The 27,343-nt window shown below is 44.6% G+C and overlaps 1 protein-coding gene across 2 annotated transcripts in view; it reads left to right on the top strand.

The window, feature by feature from the left end:
- Positions 1 to 611: 611 nt before the first annotated feature.
- SLC23A2 (solute carrier family 23 member 2) overlaps positions 612 to 27,343 on the top strand; it is a 153,058-nt gene continuing 126,326 nt past the window's right edge. For both annotated transcript variants that reach the window (XM_088470804.1, XM_088470807.1), the window contains exon 1: positions 612 to 726. The gene's annotated coding sequence lies outside the window, so the exon portion shown is untranslated. The remainder of the gene's footprint in view (positions 727 to 27,343) is intronic.

The raw sequence follows: 27,343 nt of genomic DNA, 5'->3' as shown, positions 1-27,343 counted from the left end.
GCCCAACAGGAGCTATTCAATTGTTGCTCGTCAGCCACGATCAGCTGCTGGCACACCATTTCAGCTCGCACCATTAGGGGTGTGTGAGCTGTAATGGGCGAAAAGTTACCTGTTTGGGCATCCAAAAGGCACTTTTTGCGATCGCGCCCAGCACTTTGGTCGGGGATAGCCGATCAGTGCGAAAATTGGCAACAATTGAATAGTGCCCCGCCATCTCCCATCACTTCAGATGGGAGATCGGGCGTGCTATAACAATTGAATACCGCCCAGTGTCTCCATACTAACTTACCTGAAGGCTTTGAAGGGCCAGGTATCATAGTTCTATAAATACCTTTCTGTAATCTGGATCCCTATTAAAGAGGATGTTGGTAAGGAGTGCTTATAGGTTTTATTTGAATAAGCACAGGACAAGGGGAGCTCAGGGGTAAGGAACAAAACACTGAACACAAGGAGCACTCTCTGCTATGAGCACTCACTCACCACACTCAGCAAGAGTAAGGGCAACAGAGCACGTCGTACAGCTTCATGCCAGCCTCCGGCGTGCTGCGTGATGACGCACGCTGTGAACTGTCAGTGTCGCTGTACGGAATGTGTAGAGAGGGAGTCCAGGATCCGCCTCCATCCTCAGCCGCCAGCCGCTTCTCCTCCATCTCACAGAAGCTGGCAGACAAAGCCCAGGGCTGCGGGACGACCTACAGTGTCGCCATTGAATGCTGGTGATGACAGGTAATACTGGGGGCACGGAGGTGGCATGGTGTGTGGTGATAATGGGGAGCCGGGCACCGGGCAGTGGTTGGGTTGTCAGCGACGTACAAGGCAAATACGGTTTGTATGAAACGAGGGGTGAGCGGACTATGAGGGAGATCATGGAAATGCTGGTGGGGGTTATCATGTGCCCTAATATAGGTCGGTAGTGTGGGGGAGACCCTCGGGAAATGGAGGGTGCTGGGTACACCTTGGGTAAAGGAGGGCAGTGAGTACTGAAGGGCACTGATTAAAGGAAGGTGCTGGGTGCTTCATGGCACTGTGAGTAAAGGAGGGTAGTAGGTTCTACATGGCACTGAGTAAAGGAGAGCATTGGTTGCTGCTGGGTACAGAGTAATGGTGGGTAGTGGGTGCTGCCGGGCTCTGAGTAACAAAGTATAGTTGGTGCTGCTGGGCACTGAGTAACGGTGGGTAGTGGGTGCTGCTGGGCACTGTAACAGAATGCAGTGGGTGCTACTGAGCACTGTTAGTAACGTAGCATAGTGGGTGCTGTAGGGCACTGTGGGTAACAGGGTAGTGAATTATTCAGGGTAGTGAGTGCTGCTGAGCGATGTGCGTAATGGAGGGTAGTGTGTGCTACTGGGCACTGAGTAACGAGGGGTAGTGGATGCTGCTGGGCACTAAATAATGGAGGGTAGTGGGTGCTGCTGGGCACTGAATAACGGGGTAGTGGGTGCTGCTGGGCACTGAATAACGGGGTAGTGGGTGCTGCTGGGCACTGAATAACGGAGGGTAGTGGGTTATGCAGGGCACTGTGAGTAACGGAGGGTAGTGGGTGCTGCAGGGCACTGTGAGCAAATGAGGGCATGTAAAAGTGTAACTGCTTCAGTATGACAGATGCAGTAATGTGTGGGTCACATGGACATAGCAGACTGGTGAGACCATGCCACTGCTGCCTAGACATAATGCAACTCCATAAAATAAATGTATCCGCATTATGATGTATTTAATTAAACTCCTGTATTCGGTACATCACTCTGGTGGATAATTGTAACGGTGACTCATTTTGAAAAGCAATAAGACACCCAGGGGTGCCGAGATCCTTGTCTTATGTGCGTCTGTCTGCTTTGTCTGGAAGAAATTTGACTTATTCATCCAATTGCTTTGGCGTAACCATTTACAACAGAAAATTAAATTAGTTCTCGCTAGTTGTTCAATTTCTAACTAATTTCACTTATTACTGTACTTAATCCTTATTATTGTGAATGCATGTGTATTTCTACGCTATAGGTCCATAATATTATTTCTAAACTTTTTTAAAATAAAATGAATCCTTATATTGTGTTTGGTTTTCTCATGTGAAAAAGATTAGGTGGTCCTGAATTTCTTAAGTTGAATACACACTATACCAGTGGTTCCCAAACTGTGCGCCGTGACTCCCTGGGGTTCCGCGACGCTGTCACCAGGGTGCCGAGGTGCCTGTTGGCCTAAAGAGCCTGGCAAGAGTTCTTTGTTGTTGTTGCGTGTGTAAAATATATATTTTTGCATGGGTGGGAGAGGGGTTGGCGTTGTGGAGAAAGGGGGGGTTGCGATGAGTGGGGGGAGGGCAACTGTCACTGTAAAGCAACAGCCAGTGAATCCTGGGGTCCCACAATGCAGTGCGTTGTGGGAGATCAGAACGGAAGTGTCTGATCTGAGCAGCGATGCTGATGAACACAGCTAAAGTAGTGGGAGGGGCAAATGGAGAGACATGGGGGGGGCAAAGGGAGAGGGGCGGAGGGGGCAATGGATAAGATTAGCAAAGTCTTTCTTTTTTAAATACTTAGTATGTTATTTTGAACCAACTACTTAAACTTGACTGCTCTGTAATTATTTGGACTTAGGAGGTGCCCTGAAAACATTATGGAGATCCTAAGGGTGCCTCGAACAGAGAAAGTTTGGGAACCACTGTACTATACAATTATCTGGCAGATCATTTGAAGATCTTACAATTGGTCAGACAATTGTATAATACAGTATATATGCACATCTAATCTCGGATTATCGTAAAAGAATCTGTCACATCGTATGATTGATCTTTAAGCATACACATAAGATGCTATAAATTGGGTCACAGTATCGTATAGATTTTACATTGTGAATGGTCTGATGACCGACTTGCAGACAGTTCTTCCAATAGATGTGGATGTAAATCTCTATTTCTCCTGATCTTTAGGACAGATAAATAGTGATAATTGGAAGGAACAATTGTATGTGTATGCACAATATCGGATGTTTCCTCTCAAGGAAAGATTGTGAGTTACAGTGCATCCTAAGAGAGCATTGTTTAGTGTGTACCCAGGTTTAGAATTTATTATTAAACTGAATATATTATATACCTTGGATATGGAATGTACAAGGTCAGCGTTTATCTGTAATGAGAACATCTCTTTCTATTATAAATGTAACCGGATTCCTTTATCATTAGTTTAGTCTTCTAGTGAGTGTGTATGTTTTATTGTCACTGACCATTACATGGCAAAGTTTCCTCATATATTTGTCACCTGTATGTAATACTGTGTATATAATGGGGGTGATGCAGAATTGAAAGTGTGCCTATTGGTGGTGTTTTAGCACTGTGTGTGTGTGCCAAAACTTAGCGTACAAATGTACGGGTCATGCAGCAGGTTATGCATTTTGAGGGCATCTACACTTCACTAAGAAGGTGTAACTCTCACTGGATTAGGCAGATTTCAGTGAGGCTGTGACAATGGAACTGCGGCTATGTAGATTTATACGTTAGCATATATACTTTTATTTGGAGTTATATATTTTGTACATAGTACAGGATAGGTGCAAGTTCTCAGGGATGAAAAGGATTAGTAGCAAACCATGGGTACACATAGGGGACGCGCGCATTGCAGAATGCGTACAGCTCTGCAAACTGACAAATATACACATTTTTGCCATCCAACGCTGTATCGGGCCCAGTGTGTATACATACTGCGTAAGTGTACTTTAATTATATGAGTAAAATATATATAAACACTGATATGCATACAATACAAGACTTCTGGTAGACCAGCCACTGTGAACTGATCATACTCGCTGTGATTCCTACTTTATTATATATTGCAGCAACAGTTTTATATTTTTAAGTGCATACGTTTTTTTTATCATCATTATCCATTCCATTATACACCCCAATGTAGATCGTCATTAAAGGGATAACCTGCTCTTGAGTAAAGTTATTGACAAAACATACAGATTGTGTGATGTGCCTGTTAAACCATGATTACCAGTGAGGGTAAAGGACAACCTGTCCTGTACTTCATTCTCAAGTAAATGGTTTTATTAAGTTTTAGCACATAGTAGTACAAACGTTTGCAATCATAATGTGGCATAGGAAAAACAAAGCATATATGCAATGAGGCAGAAAATAAGAAGGAAGTTGTGTGGAAACAAACATGAACGTTGTAGCCTGCATACAGTGCATACGGAAAGTATTCACAGCGCTTCACTTTTTCCACATTTTGTTATGTTATTACAGCCTTATTCCAAAATGGAATACATTCATTTTTGTCTTCAAAATTCTACACACAATAACCAAAAATGACAGCGTGTAAAAAAAATTTGAGATTTTTGCAAATTTAATAAAAAAAAACACTAAGAAATCACATGTGCATAAGTATTCACAGCCTTTGTTCAATACTTTGTTGATGCACCTTTGGCAGCAATTACAGCCTCAAGTCTTTTTGAATATGATGCCACAAGCTTGGCACTCCTATCTTTGGGCAGTTTCACCCATTCCTATTTGCAGCACCTCTCAAGCTCCATCAGGTTGGATGGGAAGCGTCGGTGCACAGCCATTTTCAGATCTCTCCAGAGATGTTCAGTCGGATTCAAGTCTGGCTCTGGCTGGGCCACTCAAGGACATTCACAGAGTTGTCCTGAAGCCACTCCTTTGATATCTTGGCTGTGTGCTTAGGGTCGTTGTCCTGCTGAAAGATGAACTGTCGCCCCAGTCTGAGGTCAAGAGCGCTCTGGAGCAGGTTTTCATCCAGGATGTCTCTGTACATTGCTGCATTCATCTTTCCCTCTATCCTGACTAGTCTCTAGTTCCTGCCGCTGAAAAACATCCCCACAGCATGATGCTGCTACCACCATGCTTCACTGTAGGGATGGTATTGGCCTGGTGATGAGTGGTGCCTGGTTTCCTCCAAACATAACGCCTGGCATTGACGCCAAAGAGTTCAATCTTTGTCTCATCAGACCAGAGAATTTTGTCTCTCATGGTCTTAGAGTCCTTCATGTGCATTTTGGCATACTCCAGGCGGGCTGCCATGTGCTTTTTACTAAGGCGTGGCTTCCGTCTGGCCACTCTAGCATAAAGGCCTGATTGGTGGATTGCTGCAGAGATGGTTGTCCTTCTGGAAGGTCCTCCTCTCTGGGCAGAGCAATGCTGTAGCTCTGACAGAGTGACCATCGGGTTCTTGGTCACCTCCCTGACTGTGGCCCTTCTCCCCCGATCGCTCAGTTTAGATGGCCGGCCAACTCTAGGAAGAGACCTGGTGGTTCCGAACTTCTTCCATTTACGGATGATGGAAGCCACTGTGCTCATTGGAACCTTCAAAGCAGCAGATATTTTTCTGTACCCTTCCCCTGATTTGTGCCTTGAGACAATCCTGTCTCGGAGGTCTACAGACAATTCCTTGGACTTCATACTTGGTTTGTGCTCTCATATGCACTGTCAAGTGTGGGACCTTATATAGACAGGTGTATGCCTTTCAAAATCGTGTCCAATCAACTGAATTTACCACAGGTGGACTCCAATAGCTGTAGGAACATCTCAAGGATAAGTGGAAACAGGATGCACCTGAGCTCAATTTTGAGGTTCATGGCAAATACTTTATGTACATGTGATTTCTTATTTATTTATTTTTTTATTAAATTTGCAAACATCTCAAAACAACTTTTTTACATGTTGTCATTATGTGTAGAATTTTGTGGCCAAAAAGTAATTTATTCCATTTTGGAATAAGACTGTAACATAACAAAATGTGGAAAAAGTGAAGTGCTTTGAATACTTTCCGGATGCACTGTATATAACACCATAAGCCATGTTGTAGAAGATAGGCGTAACTTATAACAAGAAATAAAGAAGAAAAGGAAGGAAAATGTAGGGGGGAAAAAGAAGGGATAGACCTTAAAGACCATCATGGGCCAGGCTGAAAAAAGCAATACCAAGCAAGGGAGAAAACACAAGACTGAGAGGGAGTGGAGCAAGTTTCCATAAACTCCATTCAATTACACCAGATAGCAGTGACGTCATGAAACTTGTCAGCTGAAGAGAGGATGATCTGATGCATTGATCTATATAGCGTTAGTCTTTGAAAGCAATCCTTGAGGGTTGGGGGAGAGGATGATCTCCAATGTACTGGATTACGGCTTTTGCCGCAATATTGAAATATTTCGGGAGTGTTTTTTTTTTTTTTTGTACACATATATGAGTAGGGGTATCATGCTGATGATCCACTCTTAAGTGTAGACATTGGCTGCTCTATTTGTCTTGATCTAGTGCACAAAGAGGCTTTTCTATATATTTCTATAAAACCCTGAATATGTAAGATGACCTTGATATCAGAAACCTCAGTACTTAACTTGTAGTAATTGGGCAACCAGATTAGTGACTGTAGTGATCCTGCACATGCCTTATGTTTGCAACGCAGGTGTTATTTCTCTCTCTCTCTCTCTCTCTCTCTCTCTCTCTCTCTCTCTCTCTCTCTCTCTCTCTCTCTCTCTCTCTCTCTCTCTCTCTCTCTCTCTCTCTCTCGACAGGTGGAATGTAGCTGTACATGTTGGATGTAGGTGAAGGGTACATTAGACATTACTGTGTTCATTTCAAGTTTAGTAACGCAGACTTCATATCTTTTGCATGACAAAAATCTCATACATTTTTTAGCTTTGGTAAATGTGTGTGTGTATAAATACATGTGCCCTTTGGCTAGTTTGTTCACACGTATGCTCTGGAATGTGCTCATTATGAGTCTGATTCTGAATTGCATGTTGCTGCGACTGCCTTAGCGCATGTAGTTGTGCCTGTGACCTATGCAGCGATCTGCAAGGACTGATCCACCCGCTCTGAGCCTCTTTTAGACGCTGTAACTGCTTGGTGTATATTTAGACACAAACATCGGTCGCACCTTCGAAGCTATGGCACCAGCACTATGGCAGATGCAGATTTTTCCTTCCGAGTATGGCCTCCAATATGAGCAAGCGTGTACCTGGTGCTAAAGCTTGGCTACTCATCTTTGAGATTTCACATACAATTAATTGTTTTTTTTTTGTGAGCAAACATTTCAGAGAACATCTAATATACCACACACTATACAATTGTTCCATCCAATCCTCACTATTGTCTGTCCTAATGATCAGATGCAATATCCTGGAAAGGGAGGCTGACCCAATTCCTGTACATGGCTGTGTACAGTTTAGTAGGGGCCCCATTATGGTGTCTGCTGTTGGGTGAGAGGCAGTGAGCTGCTGCTGGGTACCTACACTCCGCTCTGCACACTATTCAAGTACAGAGCGTGCATTGCTGCCATTGGCGGACATCTGCTGGTTAATGCAGGCATCTGTCACTGTAGCACCATCCTGCCCTGTAGCCATGGTATGCATACAACAACAGTACAGAGTGTATATAGTGCTGGGGCATATATTATACTTACAGGTGCCACGGCAGAGCATATATAGTACATGAGACATATAGTATATATGCAGGGGCCACAGCATGGGAGGCAGCAAGAGAGACGTGAGGTTGGGGACAGAGAGCAAAGGATTGGTAAAGACTGGGTACAAGGTGGAGACTGAAAGAGATTGCAGGAAGATGGGGAGAGGCAAGGACAGAGAGTAGGGAGAGAGATGAGTTTGCCTGGGGGAGAGAGATGGGATAAGAGAAGGGAAGAGGCACAGATAGGTGTAGAAAGGAAAATAAATGGGAAGGTAAGGAAAGAAGAAAACCCACAGAACAGATAGCGACCCAGTGAATGACCCCAAAGTACTAGTACAACAATAAAATGGTAGGACGGTTTTCAATTGTTATAGCTCGCCCAAACTCCTGTCTAAAGTGACGGGAGATCGCGGGGCGCTATTCAATTGTTGCAGATTTTCGCGCTGATCTGCGCCCATAGTGATCGGGTTTAGCCTCTTAAAACTGCAACCCCTGACCAAAGTGCTGAGCAAACAGGTAACTTTTCGCCCCCATTTCAGTTCTCACCGCCCTGGGGCTGCGAGCTGAAATGGTGCGCCGGCAGCTGATTACGCCCGACAGGAGCAATAATTGAATAGCTCCTGTTGGGCACGTGGGGGGGGGGGGGGGGGCGGCGATACAATTGAATAGCGCCCTTTAAATGTGCATTAGCTAATTTTACAAACTTGTACAGGTTATATTTGAAATTATGGAATCCAACCCATGACCTTGGTGCTGTGTATGTGTGTGGAGATATTTAAGCTTGATTGGATTTGTGTCAGGCGATCGTGTTGGCCACACCATTCGTCGGAACTCACCAGAATGCTCCTTGAACCAGTTCTGGACAACTTGGGATCAATGACATCATCCTGCTGGAATATTCCATTGTTGTTGGGGTACATGCAGTCCATGAAGGGCTGCAAATGGTCATGAAGCAATGCGACGTAACGTTTACCGACCAATGACGTGTACAGGCGGACCAGTGGAGCCAACCCATGCCATGTGAGTACACCATTATGGAACCACCACCATTCTGCACAGTGCCTTATTGACAACTGGGGTCCATGGCCTCATGGGGTCTGTGCCACACCTGAACCCTACCATCAGCTCAAAACAACTTGAGCTGTGACTCCTCTGACCATGCCACATGTTGCCAGTCCTCCAAGGTCCAATTAGCTACGTCACGAGCCCGGGTGAGGCGCTGTTTCCGGCATCATAATGTTAAGAGGGGCATTCTGGTGGATCTTCTGCTCCCATATCCCATGGAAGCTAAAGAATGACCTACAGGGTATGCGTTTGGTACCTCCTGCATTGGATGTGATTTGAGCCACTGTCACTTGTCTGTTGCCACAGAAAATTCTTTCCATATGCCGCTGGTCATGGTCATTAATCACCCGTGGTAGGTAACTGCACTCTCCACGGTGGCTGGTAATGCCTTTAATGAAGTATTCCCGGTACACACACACACGTGAAACCATGGATTGAAGAATGTTGAACGTTCGCATATTTTCGGAAATAGAATATCCTATTGAGGTACCCACTATCATGCCCCGTTTGAACTCTGATAATTCACATCGCCTTGCCATGATACTGCTATCCCATGACTTGTGGCACTTCAGAGTGTATGTCTGTCTAGCTATCTATGGTGGTCCATAAATGTGGAAACACCCTTTTTCTCCTTCATCCACAAGGGACACTGGAGTCAAGACTGTGGGGTATGGACGGGTGCAGAGTGGAGCCGGAACTTTAAGAATTTATAAGTGTGACTGGCTCCTCCCCCTCTATGCCCCTGACCTCCTCAGTTTTAGGAAAAGTGCCTCGAGGGAGCCGGTCCCTGGGCACTCTCTTAGACTTTTTATTTTATTTATTATTTTACTTTGTATCTTCGCAGGCAGACAGCTTGCCCCTGTCTGCTTGCAACGCAGGAGCCACCGGAGGAGACCCATCTACGCTTATTGAGGTGCGCACAGTGAGCTAGGTCCCGTCGCAGCTGCACGTGGCTGGGTCCGGGTCCCCCACGGTGCACCGCACACCGACGCCATGGCAGAGTAAGTAGTACTAGTCTTCCCCACTAGCAGGGGAAGCACTGGTTGCCTATTAACCGCGGTGTTAGGAGCTGCTCCGTAGTCGGACAGCTCAGTACAGGCGGCCATTCCGGAAGGGGCGGAGCTTCTTCCTGGCTTTTAAGGAGAGAGCGTGCTACTTCTCCCGGGCTCTGGCAGTATCTGGCCACCATTTTGGGTCTCGGGTCGGCACGCTGATACCCTGACCTTCCAGCACAGCATCTGCTACTCCCACAGACAGCTCCACCAACGTAAACCGAGGCTGTTCCTGTCTTGCTATAGCAGGGGACAGTGAGTTTATGTGGGGCTCTGATATTTAAGGGAGACTTATTAAGGGTGGTGTGACAGCTCCTCCCTCTCTATTGCTGTGCTCTTCTTACTATATTTACTTCTCTTCTACACTGTGTGGTTGAGTGTAAGTGAAATATTATTTTGAGTCTGAGTCAGTATTACAGGTAGAAGTACTGCCTCTAAGGCTTCACAGAAACTATATGCATGCAAAAAGTGTAATAAAAATTCACTCAGGCTCACTCAGTGGGCACTTTATTATATGATTCATGCAACCCTGGGGACCCTACTCCCAGGGGAATACTAACCAGGTTCAGGAACCCTCCGCTCCTTGGACCACTCTGGCTGGGGTCATGTTGGTCTCTGTAGAACTAGCAGAGTCCCGCAAAGAAAGGGAGGCTTCTAGAGAAATAGTAGAGCTGGCCTGGGCTCAGGCCTTAGCCAGCTCAGGTGGTGGGTTCTGGTTCACAGGTCCAGCGGGCACCACCCCAAGTTCCGGTCAGAAAGAGGGCCTTGCTGGCGATATTGCAGTCTGATGATTTGGAGGACGAACAAGCGTCTTTAGTGGATGAGGGAGAACTCCATCAGGATTCAGAGGAAGAGCTGCTTCCCGAGGAGGATCCTCAGGAGTTAGATGCGGGTCCTCAGGGACTGGATGTTCTTATTCTGACATTGCGCCAGGTACTTAAGGTATCGGATGACTCCAACATTCCATTTTGCAAAACAACAAAGATCTATGATCACATTTTCTATTTCTCAGGAACTTGATGATCAGATGGCGGTGGTTTGGAAGCATCCGGACAGAAAGTTCCAGATTTCTAAGTGTTTTCTCTCATCCTACCCTTTTCCTACAGACAATAGGACTTGATGGGAATCACCTCCTTCGGTGGACTCCTCTGTATCCCGTCTCTCCAAGAAGACTACTCTCCCAGTCCTGGGAGTGATTTCCCTTAAGGAGCCTGCTGACTGTAAGTTGGAAACAACTTAAAAATCTATATATACTGTAGCAGGGGCTCTTCTTCATCCGACCCTGGTAGGATCCTGGGTAAATAAAGCTATTGAGCTATAGGCTGAGGAGTTGGCAAGAGGTTTGCGCTCTGGGACGCCAAGATCTGAGCTCCTTAATTTGGGGGAGCACATTAGAGAATCCGCCATCTATCTGGTTGAGGCTTCCAGGGACATACAGTACCTTGCAAAAGTATTCACCCCCTTGGCTTTTTACCTTTTTTGCTACATTACAAGTTTACAACCTGTAATTTAGTTTTTTAATCTGAATTTTTATGTGATGGATCTGCACAAAATAGTTTAATTTGGTGAAGTAAAATTAGAAAAATATACATAAAGAATCTTTATAAATACAATTCTTAAAATTGGCATGTGCATATGTAATCACCCCCTTTGCTGTGAAACCCCTCAAAAGTTCTGGTGTAACCAATTACCTTCAGAAGTCACATAATTAGTGAAATGAAGTCCACCTGTGTGAAATCTAAGTGTCACATGATCTGTCAGTATAAACACACCTTTTCTGAATGGCCCCAGAGGCTGCAACACCACTAAGCAAGAGGCATCACACCATGAGGACCATGTACAATTCTGGGTTGGGTTATAAAAAAATATCCAAATCTTTGATGATCCCCCGGAGCACCATCAAATCCATCATCATCAAATGGAAAGAACATGGTTCCACAACAAACCGACCAAGAGAGGGCCGCCTACCAAAACTCACAGACCGGGCAAGGAGGGCATTAATCAGAAAGGCAGCACAGAGACCAAAGGTAACCCTGAAGGAGCTGCAGAGTTCCACAGCAGAGACTGGTGTATCTGTGCATGTGACCACAATAAGCCATACACTCCATAGAGCTGGGCTTTATGGAAGAGTGGCCAGAAAAAAGCCATTACTTAGTGATAAAAATAAGAAGACAAGATTTGAGTTTGCCAAAAGGCATGTGGGCGACTCACCAAATGTATGGAGAAAGGTGCTCTGGTCAGATGAGACTAAAATTGAACTTTTCGGCCACCAAGGAAAACGCTATGTCTGGCGCAAACCAAACACATCCCATCACCCCAAGAACACCATCCCCACAGTGAAACATGGTGGTGGCAGCATCATGCTGTGGGGATGTTTTTCAGCAGCAGGGACTGGGAAACAGATTTGAGCCGAGGGACAGATGTATGGTGCTAAATACAGGGATATTCTTGAGCAAAACCTGTTTCAGTCTGCCTGTGATTTGAGACTGGGATGGAGGTTGACCTTCCAGCAGGACAATGACCCGAAGCATATTGCTAAAGCAACACTCGAGTGGTTTAAGGGGAAACATTTAAATGTGTTGGAATGGCCTAGTCAAAGCCCAGATCTCAATCCCATTGAGAATCTGTGGTCAGACTTGAAGATTGCTGTTCACAAGCGGAAACCATCCAACATTATGGAGCTGGAGCAGTTTTGCCTTGAGGAATGGGCAAAAATCCCAGGGGCAAGATGTGGCAAGCTCATAGAGACTTATCCAAAGCGACTTGCAGCTGTATTTGCAGCTAAAGGTGGCTCGACGAAGTACTGACTTTAGGGGGGTGAATAGTTATGCACTCTGAAGTTTACTGTTATGTTGTTTGATTCACAATATTAAAAAAAAACAACTTCACAGTTGTAGGCATGTTATATGAATGAAATAAAGCACACCTTCAAACAATCCATTTTAATTCCAGGTTGTGAGGCAACAATAACATGAAAAATGCAAAGGGGGGTAAATATTTTTGCAAGGCACTGTAGGTTTACTGGGTTCCTGGAGTTCAGCTTCAGCTATTGCTGCTCGCAGAGCTCTTTGGCTCCACTCCTGGCAGGCTGACGCTGAGTACAAAATGGTGGTGGAGGCATTGACTTTCACCGGGGATATTATTTTCAGTCCTGAGTTAGATAAATGGATCTCTCAGGCCACAGGTGTTAAGTCTACTTTTTTACCTTCTTCGTCAGCTGGATTTCCACGAAGGTCTTTCTCTATAACTTAATTTCGCTACTTTCGGGTCCCCACAAAATTTTGAGGTTGTGCAAGAGGGTCCACTGTGGCTTCACAGGGAACTAGAGGCAGAGGCCATACAGCTGCCCCCCACTCGCCGTCAAGAGAAACTTGCCGACAAGCCTTTGGCATGGCGGGCTACCAGCCCACCTGGGGGCTCCTACAGGGGGAGCTCATTTTTCTAATTTTTCTCTGTTCAAGGAGGAGTGGTTTCGAAATTGTACCGATGCCTGGGTCCGGAATCTAGTGTCACAAGGTTAACGTATAGATTAGGTGTTACAGCTAGGCTCCAAGATTCAGAGGTGGGGTTTCCGGTTCCAAGACACCAGAGAAATCACTGCTTCTATTCAAATCTTTTCGTGGTCCTGAAGCCGGACAGCTCAGTTTGACCTATTCTGAATCTGAAGTAATTAAACCCTCACTTGACGTTCTTCAGATTCAAGATGGAATCTCTGCACTCGGTGATAGTAAGTTTGGAACCAGAGGAATACCTGGTATCTTTGGATATCAAAGATGCTTACTTACTCATTCTCATCTGGGAGCCACATCAGGCGTTCTTCAGATTCGCCATCTAAGATGCACACTATTAATTTCGGGCTCTTCCGTTCGGCTATCTTCGTCCCTCAGGATATTCACGAAGGTCATGGCCACCATGGTGGCTCTCCTTCATCTTCAAGGAGTAACTATAATCCCGTATATCTGGACGATGTTCTGCTCAAGGCTTCGTCACCAGAATGGCATTTTCTGGATGTATCTACCACTTATCACCTTCTGCTTCTGCACGGCTGGATTATCAACTTTTCAAAGTCTCATTTGGTTCCTTCACAGCGTCTATTATTCCTGGGGATGATTCTGGACACCACTCTTCAGTAGGTGTTTCTTCTGGAAGACAATGCTGCGGCAATCAAGGAATTAGTCAGACTCGTCCTTCAGCCCTCTAGAGTCTCCGTGCATCTTTGTATCAGTCTTCTTGGCAAGTTGGTAGCGGCTTTCGAGGCCTTAGAGTTTGGTCATTTCACTCTCGGACCTTCCAACTGGATCTCTTATCCCAATGGTCAGAATCTCATGTCCACATGCACTGCTTGGTGCGGCTGTCTCCAGAGATGCGGATTTCCCTTCTTTGATGGCTCCAGTCCAACTTTCTCTTGGCCAGAAGGACAGACGCCAGTCTCAGAGGCTGGGGAGCAGTGGTTCTAGATCATCATTACCAGTGGCATTGGTCGGGTCAGGAGGCCCTCCTTCCGATAAATGTTCTTGAACTCGGGGCAGTTTACAACGTCCTTCAATAGTCTTTTCCTCTTCTGCGAGGGCTGGCCATTCCAGTCCAGTTAGACAACGCAACCGTGGTGGCTTATATAAATTGACAGGGAGGAACTCGAAGCAGTTGTGCCATGATGGAAGTATCTCGCATTCTCCGTTGGGCAGAAAGGCACGCCGCGGCGCTGTCAGCCGTATTCATTCCAGGTGTCGACAACTGGGAACTGGATTACCCTATGTCGCCAGGATCTTCATCCAGGGGAATGGACTCTTCATCCCCAGGTTTTCCAGGAACTGATTTAGCAATGGGGCAGGCCCCAGATCGATTTCATGCCGTCCAGACAAAATGATCAGCTCCCTCATTATTGCTCATGCACCCGGGAACCGGACACGTTGGCGGAGGATGCGCTGACAGCTCCGTGGTCGTCACAGTTTATTTATCTGTTTCCACTCTTTCCCCTTCTGCCTCGAGTGCTCAAGTGCATCAAACGGGGGAAGGTTAGGGTCATTCTGGTAGCTCAAAACTGGCTTTGCAGGGCCTGGTTCTAGGACCTAAAAATGCTTCTCGCAGCGGAGCCTTGGCCGCTGCCTCTTCTCTTTTTTCCTCCTTCAACAAGGTCCCTATCTCTACCCCACCTTACACAGACTGCATTTGACGGCTGGCTATTGAAACCGGGATTTTGAAGCGGAAGGGTATTCCACAAGCGGTTATTCCTACCATGATCTGGGCAAGGAAACCTGTGACCTCGGCCAATTACTGAATTTGGAAGGCCTATGTGGCATGGTGTGAAAAACTAGGGTTCATACCTCATCTTTTCGTTTGGGCCGTCTTTTTTTGGGTTTCTTTCAGTCAGGTCAGGATGTGGGCCTTTGTTTGGGATTCTTGAAGGTTCAGGTTTCGAATGTCTATTTTCTTCCAATGAAAATTGCTGTTGTTTCCCGACGTTCAGACTTTTTTACAGGGTGTCCTTCGCATTCAACCATACTTTGTTCCTCTGACGGCCCCTTGGGATCTTAACTTAGTCCATTCTTTGCTTCAGTCTCCCGTATTTGAACCCTTGGAGACCTTATTATTTGAAGTATCTTTCTTGGAAGATGGTTCTGTTGCTGGCTTTGGCATCAGCTAGGAGAGTTTCGGAGGTTGGAGCTCTTTCATGCCGCTCTCCCTATCTGATTTTTTATGTGGATCAGGCAGTATTGCATACTCGCCCTGCCTTTTTGCCTAAGGTGTTTTTTTCTTTCATATTAACCAACCTATTGTGGTCCCGGTATTGGATGTGGTGCGTGCCTTGCATATCTATGTGGACCGCACTGCTACCTTTCGCTAGTCTGATTCCTTGTTTGCTCTGTATGAAGCTGCTAAACGAGCGTGACCGGCTTCTAAACAGGTTCTGGCACTTTGGACTATTTGTCTGGCTTATTTAGCAGCATCTCGGCCCCCTCCAACTTCTAGTTCCGCGCATTTATGTGCTCTGTTGGGCCATCTTGGGAAGCTGACCGAGGAGTTTGATTCTCAGCTCTGCTGAGCGGCTACTTGGTTGGGGACTCGTACATATGTTCGTTTTCGTCACTCTTGCGGCCGCTGACGCTCAGTTTGGCCGTTCAGTTTTGCAAGTGTCGCAGCACTCTCCCTCCCGTTTGGGTGGCTTTGGGACGTCCCCACAGTCTTGACTCCAGTGTCCCCTTCCGATTAAGGAGCAAACAGGATTTTGGTACTCACCGTTAAATCTGTTTCTCTGATTCCACGGGGCACTGGACGCCCTTCCTGCGCTGCTGTTCTGTTGTTTTTGTTGTGGTGTGTTCTTGCAGATTGTTACTGTTCTTATTGTTGTTCTGCTTGTTATAATTTTTCCTCCATCTCTAGAGGTTCTTCCTCTCCGTCTCCTCTATGCCTTCTATATAACTGAGTAGGTTAGGGGCATAAAGGGGTAGGAGCCAGTCACACTTCTAAATTCTTAAAGTGCCGGCTCCACTCTGCACCTGTCTATACCCCACAGTCTTGACTCCAGTGTCCCCTGTGGAATCCGAGAACAGATTTAACGTTGAGTACCAAAATCCTGTTATAAAAAAGAAATGAGTAAGGAAATATGAATCGAGTGTCTACACATATGATATGAATAAAGATATGTTAAAATGAAGAACACCATTGTTTGTTTTTCTTATGTAATTCTACATCTGTTTGATATGTCACATGACTAAATGTGTATGTGTAATATATATTTTTTTAGTGAAGCAAAGTCACAGAAAAAAATCTTGCCCCAAACTGCTGGCCAGGGAGAGCCAATCGGAGATGGGAATGTGCCCTCTAGGCTGCTGCCCTTAGCAGAGCCTTGAGAGGGAGGGAGTTGGGGACTGAGCAGGGTACATCTGCGGCAGACAGAAAATGCCAGACAGTCTCCAACAAACACATGAAGATGTTCTGATGCAAACATAGCAGACTAGAAGGAGCCAGGGAAAGCATAACTATCAGGAATTAAAGCAACCAACCAATTGGAACACCATAGACTGATTTCCATTCCATTGCAAACATCGGACCGCCACCATCAAATGATAAAAACACTACCATCGGAAAAAAAACATTGATGATTAGTCACCATCACTCCTCCACTGTGAAGTGCTCGCTCTCCAGCGTGATGTTCCCATTTAGCCACATGCCCTCGGTGGACAGGAGGCACCTCCCATGGAAGTCAGTGCTGTTCCCGGTCAAGGGCATCACAAAGAGGAAGCTCAACAGGAAGGCCAGGAAATACAGGATACATTGTGCAAAGAGGACATTGGTCATCGCCATGTTCGGCAGGTGGGGAGCGGTGCGCGTAGAGGCTGAGGCAGTTGGTGTGACTCTCCTATTTGAATTTTGGACTGCTGTGCTGACTAGGGTGGTGAACTGCTGGCCTTCACTTTGCGCATGCATGAACAGCTGGCTTGGATGCTAATGGCGAACACTTGCTATGACTTACTCATGTTTCTCAAAGACCAAGGTATGTCTGTGTCACATTTCACTAAATTACGTCAATTACTTTAAAAGTTACAAGAAAAACTTTTGAAGTGATCCATAGAAAACAATTGCAATGCTGAATTTGGTTGTAAACTGGGGAAATAGTTCATGATCTCATCTGTAGTCTGTTTTATAAACCAAAACAATATTCATATAAACTGTGTTTTCCTGTTTACACTAAGTCACAAGTAATGTCTCCTAATGTCCGTTTGGAAGCAGTATGGCTGATAGTGTTTGCGGGACTATATCCGTTGATTGTAAAATCATTTGTCCAACGGAACAGCTCTCTGAAAGACTACATGGAAATCTACGTTATTTCTAAATTAGAGTGTTCTCTCATTGTGGAACAAACGTTATGTTGCATATCCACGGGAGAGACCTCAGCTCGTACATGTGAAAGCTGTGTGTTTTATAATCCGTCCTGCAGCCCCAGCTCTTGTTGATTAAAGCTGCTGTGATTCGTCTCTTAAAGTAGTTTTGTATGGTGAGATTTACAAATAATATATATAAACGGATAAATAGGTGAGCAAAATAAATCAGCAGATTCAAATCAGTAACATGGCATATCTGTGTTACATACGAAATATACACCAGTGTCTAATGTACAACTTCTGAACTACTTTGAGTGATCAGAGCTACAGTCAGTGACAACAAAGTCCAATCTCCACTAAATGTTGTCATGTTTGTTTTTTGATGGAACACAAGGACTTTTTTCATTTTGTGAAGAATTCTTTAATACCGTCCAATAAAAATAAGCCAATTCAATGAGACGCAAAATCCTAAAACCAAAACAACTTAATTATAGGCCAGCTGACTCCTGGAACTGATTTTGATGCACTAATATTTACTATAACACAGTGATGGGCTTTGTGTATCCAGATATTAGAAGTGTATTAACAGCAGCTGACATACAAGGGATACTGTCCAAAAAATCCCTTCAAAACACAAGACTGCAAGAAAATATATATGTCTGCGCTAGTAACTACTAAAAAATGTTCACATACACTCCATAGCTGTCAATTATAGTTTTATATGAAACAAGGTATTTAACACATTAAAAAAGAACTACAGTTCCTTAAAATGATATGAATACCTATATGTCGCTGCAAGTCACTTAAGAAAGAATTGCTCTCCTGTCCAATTGTGTGGTTCCAAAGCACAAAAAGTTGTTTATGTAAAAAGGGGGAACACGATGTAAGATTTAACACTTAGAGTAAAAAGCAATGAAAATAGTACAGCCCGATAAATACGTGTGCGCACTGGTCCCAGTATACAGTCATCAATCCAGAAGTCTGCGGTCGCAGGAAGATACCTGTACACTGAGGCCAGCACACAGCCTACATACAGGTTTCACAGTTAACAAAGAGACAAATTGACAGGTTCTTATTGGTTCTTGCTTCTGGTCATTGGTCAGTTCATACGGTGTCATCCGGGGTATGGCTCAGTCCTCCAACGGTCACATTGTGCAGTTTCCCGCCAAACAACTGGCTACAACACTGCATACTAGTAATAATAACATTTTATTCAATAACTCCCTATCATCCATAACTAACGGACGCATGATGCGACGACTTTGCTGATAGAAACGGATGTCTGCAAATAAAAGTGCCGTTTAGGCAGAAAGTCCAAATACCGTAGTGCAATAGGCCGTGTGATGATCCAGATCTTTAAAACTGTGCGGGTCAGGTTTAGAGGACTGTTATCCTACTTCTCTAATCCACAAATGGATTGAATCACGGCAGATATAAGAGGTCCACAGTCCAATACTGTAGATATCCGGAACAGCAGTTGTAGGTATAAAGTCCCTTGATGCGTTTCTCCCCTCACAGGTTTTTTTTTTTTTTTTCCAAAAGTCTGTAATGGTCACTGAAAAAGCCAGTGACCATTTCTACCAAGAACCACCAATCAGAATGGTAGCATTCCAGCAGGTACTCATTAAACAGTAATTACTTGCAATCATGATATCCTGCACACTTTCTTTTAAAAACAGCTCTCAGAGTGTATGTCATTGGGATGCAGTCGGGAAACCGGCTGTCTTAAACCCGACAGCCGGTTTCCCGATTGCTTTATCCCGGCGTGGGTTAAATTACAGGCGTCTATATCCGCTGCCTAAACCTAAGTCACCCTTAGGGTTAGGCACCCCCCCGGGGGACTTAGGTTTAGGCAGCGGGGAAGGGGGAGGTTAGGGTTAGGCACTTGGGGGGGAGCTTAGGGTTAGGCACCCCTAAGGAGGGTTAGGTTAGTTTTTACTTACCTTTAGGACGATCGGGATTTCCAGCGCTGTTGGGCTTCCGCTGCCGGGAACTCTGCTTCAGTCGGCCTGCCGCTGCCGAGATGTGAACTGCCGGCCACAGGGCCGGCGGTATTTCATACCGATCCCATGTCATTACCCCAAATACATATCGTTTTTGTATAATTATAATATGTATATTGGGTAATGATATACACTCTGAGCTGTTTTTAAAAGAAAGAAAGAGATGTGGTTCACAATATCACCAGAGCCAGCCCACAATTATAGCAATTAAGCTATGGACTTGTTCATATGTACAGTATAGCAATCCCTGCATCCTCACAGGAGTGTCAGTCTGTAAAAAGAAAATTGCCTTACTGATCTCTTTTCTAGCATAAGTCCTATTTTAAAAATCTGAACTATAGTCACTGGTCTACTGGGGAATGGGAATTAAATGCCGATGGCTGTATAGCCGGTTCAAATCTCAACAGCGTCTGGCCAAAGGGAGGAAATCCCGACAGCGGCAGGTAAGTAATCTAACCCCCCCCCTAACCCTCCCTTAGGGGTGCCTGAATCTAATCTCCCCCCATAGTGCCTATCTCTAACCTCACCCTGGGGTGCCTTTACCTAATCCCCCTCCCTGCACCCTAAACCTAACCCTCCCGGTGGGAGTGCCTAATCCTAGACCTCCCCGGGGGGTGCCCTAAACCTAACCCTCCACCCCCGCAGCTAAGAGGAGGGGCACCCCGGGCCTGCCTCGTTCAGGCCTGCGTTGTCCTGGATTCCAGCGTCGGGGTTATAATAGGCGTCGGTATCTCAACGCCTATCATATATCCCTAGCTGGCATTCTGCCGTCGGGATTGCGCCCGCCAGTCACATAACTACATACCTTTACTAGGTTTCTGACCAACAATAACATACTGATAATTGACTCAATGGAAACATCCCTCGTTTACGTAATAATCCCGACCCTACAGGCAGGCTCCTCCTGTGCAATGTTTAAAGCTGGAATTTTTTTTATTATTTTTTTTAAGCAGTAACTTTGTCAAGTCATATTGCCATTTGTACAGTCACTGGTTATGTATTTACATTAAAAGGAAAATCTTTGCTGCTTGTTTTAATTCTGATTGTCCTACTTGTTCAACTGAATTTATTGTCGATGATAGTGTGGCAAAACGAGTCTGAATGCCTATTTAAACTCAACACTTTATCGTTTTTCCCTTAACCTTTTGATTTTTCAGCCCCCGCATTGAGATTTGTAAGACAAAACCTATATATGCCTGTAAAATAGATGAAGTGATTGGTGATTTTATTACTGGACAACAGCAAGAAAGTGCTGATATCTAGCACTAGTTATGGCCCCCATACACTAGCGACGGATTGTCACGATGCTGCAATCCCCAGATGCTGGGTTAGGGGATTGGTGAAATCCAACTTGTTGGATTTAACTGATTTGCTGATTATGATAAAAATATGAGCGCGATTTGCACATCGGTGAAATTTAACATGTATACTTTCATAACTATTAACTAACAAATACCTTTAATAACTCTGGTTATTAACCATAATGTGTGGGAACCATTCTATATGTATGGTTTCGCATATGTTGCGTCTGTGTATTGATATAGCAACTATGTGTATGTATGTGCATACGCATATGACCGTCTACGTGTATGTATGTGAATATACATACGAACGTGTGTGTGTGTATGTGTGTATGTATATATATATATATATATATATATATATATGTGTGTGTGTGTGTGTGTTATGTGCGTCAGTGTATGTGTATTGTGGATTCGCATTTTAGTGCATCGGGTTGCACCGACGCAAAGTAGCGTCCTAGTAATATATAATCGGACCATAGACGACTATATCATCAGATAATCGTACAGCGATCATATCCAATTATTTGACTTTGACAATGAATACACACTTCAAATGCTTTTAGAAACAAATCTGTCAATCTAAGGCATAAATGTGCACTGTTAAGTCCAATGGATCCTTAGGACCCCCCTAGAGACCATTCATTTTTCAAAGCAATGATGGTAACTATGGCTAATGTCCCACTTATAGTAGAAGTTGGTAATTTATGTCTGTGAGTTGTCAGACTGAGCATTTAAACAGTCCACATGAGCTGAACTCCAAATGTCTCTCTATTCCCACGGGCAGATACCCAGTGACTATAGTGGTTTGGAAAATGTCACTCACTCTTACCCGCTCACAGCAGTCATAATCTGAATGAGAAATTGGCATAGGTGATAAATGTGGCCGCCATATAGCTCCTACATCAGCAGTGAATCGCTTGACACAGAGCACGCTGGCATTGAAGAGCCGTTTAGGCAGAAAGTCCAAACACCGTAGTGCAATAGGCCGTGTGATGATGATATGCACGATCCGGATCTTTAAAACTGTGCGGGTCAGGTTTAGATGACTGTTATCCTACTTCTCTAATCCACAAATGGATTGAATCACGGCAGATATAAGAGGTCCACAGTCCAATACTGTAGATATCAGGAACAGCAGTTGTAGGTATAAAGTCCCTTGATGCGTTTCTCCCCTCACAGGTTTTTTTTTTTTAAAAGTCTGTAATGGTCACTGAAAAAGCCAGTGACCATTTCTACCAAGAACCACCAATCAGAATGGTAGCATTCCAGCAGGTACTCATTAAGCAATAATTACTTGCAATCATGATATCCTGCACACTTTGTAAGACAAAACCTATATATGCCTGTAAAATAGATGAAGTGATAGGTGATTTTATTACTGGACAACAGCAAGAAAGTGCTGATATCTAGCACTAGTTATGGCCCCCATACACTAGCGACGGATTGTCACGATCCTGCAATCCCCAGATGCTGGGTTAGGGGATTGGTGAAATCCAACTTGTTGGATTTAACTGATTTGCTGATTATGATAAAAATATGAGCGCGATTTGCAATCGGTGAAATTTAACATGTATACTTTCACCGATCCTCCAACTGATCTGGGAACATCGATGGCCGACGGTCATCTGTAGGTGTATGGGGGCCTTAATTGCAACCAGGTAGTCATTGAATATTTTCAGTGACCAGAAAATATTTTTAACATACAGGTTGAGTCTCCCATATCCAAAATGCTTGGGACCAGGGGTATTTTAGATATCGGAATATTCCATATTTTGGAATATTTGCATACCATAATGAGAGATCCTGGGAATGGGACCCAAATCTAAACACAGAATGCATTTGTTTTATATACTCCTTATACACACAGCCTGCAGGTAATTTTATACAATATTTTAAGTAATTGTCTGGCTCAAACAGTTTGTGTACATGAAATTAATTTGTTTCATATACACAGCCTGAAGGTAATTTTGTGCCTTAAACAAAGTTTTTGTGTACATTTGAACCATCACAAAGTGAAGGTGTCACTATCTCAGTCATGCTAAAAAAAAATATGTATTTCGGAATATTCCATATTTTGGAATATTTGGATACAGGCGTCTCCACCTGTACAGGTATGTCACAATATGTGATCAGAACAAGTGTGTTTGAAAACGTAATTATAAAATTACTTTTAGCTAACATCACTGCTCAATCCAGTCATGGACTAACCTGCTACGTAGACTTTGTATACAATACTCTGACTGTAGAGAAAGTTCAATAAGGTCCTGTTTGATCACTCTGAGAGTTTCAGTCGCTCACCACTAATATAAACATTTTCTTCTGTTTGCAATTAATCCTAAAGATGAAGAATTACATGATTACAAGGAGGTTAGAAGCTACGTATAACAAAAAATAAAGTGTATATAACAATTGGTGAGAACAAAGAATTGCATGTCTACATGGAGTCAATTTGTTCTAATGGTCTAGAATGAGCCTGATATTTTTAACACAATAGCTCATGTATAATTAAAACAAAACAAACAGCTATGACCTTACCCGTTAAATGGCAATCATATATCACAGAGAAGAATATAATAAAGAATAGCATAAATTATCGCTAGTAATAGGCCAGGGGTCAAGAATTTCTTTGGTGAGAGCAAGCAAAGAAACGAATTAAAATTTTTAGAGACTGTGTACAGCCCAATTAAAGTAAGCCACTTGCAGCTGTCTGATATCTCACACATTGGTTTCATACGATACAATATACCGGTATATATATTTTTTAAATATATAAATGCCTTTACGAAGTTACAACTCTTAAGGCTCATATGCACTAAACGATATGCTCCATGAGCGATATCGTCAGTGTTTGCCCTTGAACTGACGGCCAAACGACATAGTGCATACACACTATTACTAACGATATCGTTCAGTGACGTCATCCTGCCATATCACCAAACAGACAGTGCCTTACGATATCGTCAGATTGACTTGCATGTTCGAATGACAGCACACATCGTTATCGTCCCGCGGGAGGGCGCATCGTTTGTCACACTAGACGATATGAACGATATCATTATCTTTCACTTTTATTGTCTAGTGCAGGGGTCCCAACCACGGTCCTCAAGGCACACTAACAGTCCAGGTTTTAAGGATAGCCATATTTGAGCACAGGCAACTTAATGAGTACCTCAGTTATTTTGATTAAACCATCTGTGCTTTATCATGGATATCAAGAAAACCAGGACTGTTAGTGTGCCTTGATGACCGAGGTTGGGAATCACTGGTCTAGTGTGTACGCGGCATTAGGCCGTCATCCAATTAGCTCCGAAAAATGTCTGCACTCCAGAAAGTTCTTTCACCAAATTTTTCAGGTCTTTTTCGCCAATGTTTTTTTCATGGTGTCCAATTAAACCCTGTTTTCTACGTCTGAAAATTTTCTGTTTTTCTCACACAAAGGAGCCGAGACCTATGTATTTTCACTGCCACAATCAGGGAAAAAACATCTTCTCATGGATTTGCCTGAGGCATGCGAAACAAAATCCCTGATAAGTCCTGGCATCGGGGCTATTTGGATAGCCTTGCCGCGATCATTTAGCAGCGCTGCTAATTGGATACACCCCATAAAGGGATACAAATTACATGTGGTGAGTGACATTGTGGGCATTATCACTGTCGGCAGCACTATGCTGGCAGTGGCACCATGGTACCGACAAGATTAAAATGCTACTTAAAGCATTTTACCAGTCGATATTGTAACTTGAAAAATGCTGCTTTAACAACATGTTCTAAGATAGACAGCTTACACCGTTAAAATACATTAAATACATTTTAATCTTGATGGTATGGTGGTCATCGTCAATCTGTTGACTGTGTAGGAGAGACTGAAATTTTAAATATGCAAATATTTATCTAAATACATATGTTGCTAATCTAGTAATAGTTCTAATCTTTAAATATGATTTTGCTTGAGAAAAATCACAATAGCCCCATTCAGAATAGACTATAGGGGGAATTCAGCCGCGGTAATGTGTTAACGCATGTTTAGTTGTAGCACCTTCGCAGGTTTTTACTGCTTATCGCGGCTGTGTGTCCCCGCATTTATCGCGCAATCCTCAGTGTTACCAAATACTTGCTATAGCGCGTATTTTACCCGGGATTCAGCACTGGGGACTCACTTTTAAAAAAAACAGCCGGATCCCCGGGGACGCGCTGTGCTGTGGCCAATCCCTGACAGCTGGCTGCAGCAGAGCGTGTAACAAACACAACGCTGTTTGTTATAGCAGCCAATTAGAGTCAGACAGACTGTCATTGGCTGTTGCTGTGGAAATCCGTGCTGGGATCAAGTGTCTGATCCCAGCATCGGTACAGCTGCAGGGGCAGGCAGAGGAGATGTGTCCACTGTCCGTGGCCGGCGCTCGGACATTGTGTTTGTTCCCAGCGCTGGGTATGTAGCCGCGGTGAGTACCTGGTGAAGGGACCGTCTGGTCCCTTCCACCAGTGTCTGTGGTAAAGTGGCGGCGGGAGAAGCTTGGCTCCTAAGCAGAGCTCGCCGCCTGGAAGCCAAAAAGCGGCGGCGGTTGTTTGACATTGGCTGCAAGCCAAACACGGCTTGCGGACCAGCAGCCAATAGGAGGCAGACGCAATGAGCCAATGGCGGCTCGCCGCATCATAGCCCCGCCCACTCGCGTCGTCTTGTATTAGACGCCGCTGAGCGGGAACGTTCAGTCCGGCTGCCGAGGGGGGGGAGTGAAGACCTCCCGAAGAGAAGAGCGTTGCGGCAACAGTTCCGGCGGCCACGCAAGAGGCCAGAAGACGGCGTGATCGAGAAGGAAGAAAGGAAGAGTCGGCGCCGCTGGCCAAGACAGGCCAGCGGCAGAAGAATGAAGCTGAGGACCGGAGAGGAATGCGGGGGTGGAAAGAAAAAGAGCTAACGAAGCTCCCCCCCCCCGCAGCCTCTTCCACCGTATTGGAAGGCGTCCTTGGGCCACCGGTATTTAACCCCTCCCTATCCCACGGGCACTAGGCCCGTGGGATAAATTCAGGCAATAGGCCTGTGGGTATATAGGCGGACACAAGGCCCGGGCTACATAGGGGGTATTAGGCTCAATTGAAGGTATCTTCCCCCAAATAGGTGTGTGACCTGGGCATTAGGCCCAGGTCACTAAAGGACAAATAGGTGGGCTACTACTGGGGGCAATGCATAGGGGATCAACTACTTGGGGCACTGCATAGGGGGGGGATTAATTACTACTGGGGGAAATGCATAGGGGGACTACTACTGGGGGCACTGCATAGGGAGGCCCAATGCATATTCTTACACCTGGGCCCACCACACTAGTTCCGCCACTGCTGACTATACAGATCAGCTAGCTGCTTGACACCTAACCGAGATTGCTTATACTATCACTGGCTGTTGGGGATTTCATGCATGCAAGATTATTCTGTTTAGGACTTTTGCATACAATCAATTGTGCCCTTTGATCCTGGAGTCACGCTTATATGGGAAGAATTTTTTATCTGCTGGAATTTATTTTTACTGCATGGCATAATGTGTAAAGGCTGGGTATTACTGCATGGCATAATGTGTAAAAGGGTATTACTGTGTGGCATAATTTGTAAATGTTGAGCATTACTGCATGGCATAATGTGTAAAGGCTGGGCATTACTGCATGGCATAATGTGTTTATAAGGGGCAATACTGTGGTGTAACGTGAATACTGGACACTATACTGTGAAAAACTAAAACGGCCGTCCCCACCTGTGGGCCGTAATGTCTGGCATGGCATCTATTCACACTGCAGGGCATCTCCGAGAGTGCTGGGCACGCCCCTTACAGTAATGAAAAGGGAGCACTCAAGGACACGCCCTCTTTTCTGAGTGACCATGCCCCTTCTTGGGTGCGTGCTGAAGTGTCCCTTTCTGAAAGGCCCCCTGCCTGCCCTAACATGAAGACTAGGGGATTACAGCAGATATAATGAATATATGCTGTGGTCCCTTGAACATACATCCTGGTAGTTCTTAATATTTCAATAGCACCTCCAAAAACAGTTTTATGGGATATACCACACATATTAATTTATTATCTAATGCCTTATTCACTATGGGTTTTGTGTGCATACAAGTCATGTGTGTAGGATCATGGAGTCATTAAACAAGCATTTAAGGGGCATGTGGGGAGGTCTGATGCTGTTGGCGGGATCAGATGGGCATTCTAAGGGTATGTGGGGATGTGTGGTGGCATGTGTAGATGTCTGAGGGACATATGGGGACATCTAAAGCATAAATTATGATGGGACTCAGAAATTGTCAGTTAGGACCCCATTTTTTTTAAAATGGAGGGTCCCTGGGACCCACATATCTTGTCACTCATTGCGATCACTGATCCTATAACAAAAGTCGTTATGCGCCATTCGCGCAATAACATTTTTTGTGTCTATTGCTACGATAAGTATAGGTAAAAATGGGGAAATCTACCTGTACCCCCAAAAATGACAAACTGATATAGGATAACAATATAGAAGTGTATTAGTGGCCATAATAAAAGTATTTGGGGTTCTTAAAATGTATCTCAATGGCTGTTACCGTATATACTCGAGTATAAGCCGAGGTACCTACTTTTACCCAAAAAAACTGGGAAAACTTATTGACTCGAGTATAAGACTAGTGTGGGAAATGGCAGCAGCTGGTAGTGCCCCCAGTA

This window comes from Taudactylus pleione, unplaced genomic scaffold (assembly GCF_031769625.1).
Source record: "Taudactylus pleione unplaced genomic scaffold, aTauple2 ptg000105l, whole genome shotgun sequence".
Lineage (NCBI taxonomy): Eukaryota > Metazoa > Chordata > Amphibia > Anura > Myobatrachidae > Taudactylus > Taudactylus pleione.
This window is presented reverse-complemented; position numbering and strand designations above follow the sequence as displayed.